The 818-nt window shown below is 39.6% G+C and overlaps 1 long non-coding RNA gene across 1 annotated transcript in view; it reads right to left on the minus strand.

Moving 5' to 3' along the window:
• The window catches only part of LOC128249983 (uncharacterized), a 4,188-nt gene that overhangs the window by 2,298 nt on the left and 1,072 nt on the right, over window positions 1-818 (minus strand). The gene's annotated exons all lie outside the window — the stretch shown is intronic.

The raw sequence follows: 818 nt of genomic DNA on the forward strand, positions 1-818 counted from the left end.
ACGAAAAAAACAACAACAGACGAGGACAGGTGGTGTAAACAACAAAAGGATGTATTAGTTTAACGCTCGGGAATAGAGAAAGTCTTTAACGTTTCGAGCTACGCTCTTCAACAGAAAGAATAAGAAGAAAAACGAGGGTGAGTCAAAAAGTAATACCAGTTTGTTTAGGACAGGTATAACTACCAACAGAGGAACGTGTATCATACATCAAAATGAAGCTGGTTCTCTGTGGATCACATCCCTACTTCTCAACATAGTCAGTTTCTCTCAATAGCAATGTTCCACCTTCGAAGGAGAGCCTGTATCCCTGCCTCGTAAAATTCTGTTGACTGTTCTTTGAGTCACTTCTTCACTACAGTTTTCACTTCCTCATCACTGGAATAATGTTTACCTCTCAAACCCTCTTTCATGGTGCCGAAGAGATGATAGTCCAGTGACGAGAAAGGGAAAATTGTAGTGAAGAAATGGCTCAAAGAACAATTAACAACAGAATTCTACGGGGCAGGGAATACATGCTCTCATTCAAAGGTGGAACATTGCTCTTGAGAGAAACGGTGACTATGTTGAGAAGTAGGGATGTGATCCACAGAGGACCAGCTTCATTTTGATGTATGATACATGTTCCTGTGTTGGTAATTATAACTGTCCTAAACAAAATGATATTAATTTTTGACTCACCCTCGTATATTTGTATTTCTGTATATGTATATATAATCTGTATGTATGAGAAGGAGAGAGAGAGAGGAAGGGAGAAGAAAGAGAGTAAAAGAGAGAGAGAGAGAGAGAGAGAGAGAGAGAGAGAGAGAGAGAGAGAGAGA

This window comes from Octopus bimaculoides, chromosome 1 (genome assembly GCF_001194135.2).
Source record: "Octopus bimaculoides isolate UCB-OBI-ISO-001 chromosome 1, ASM119413v2, whole genome shotgun sequence".
Classification (NCBI taxonomy): Eukaryota; Metazoa; Mollusca; class Cephalopoda; order Octopoda; family Octopodidae; genus Octopus; species Octopus bimaculoides.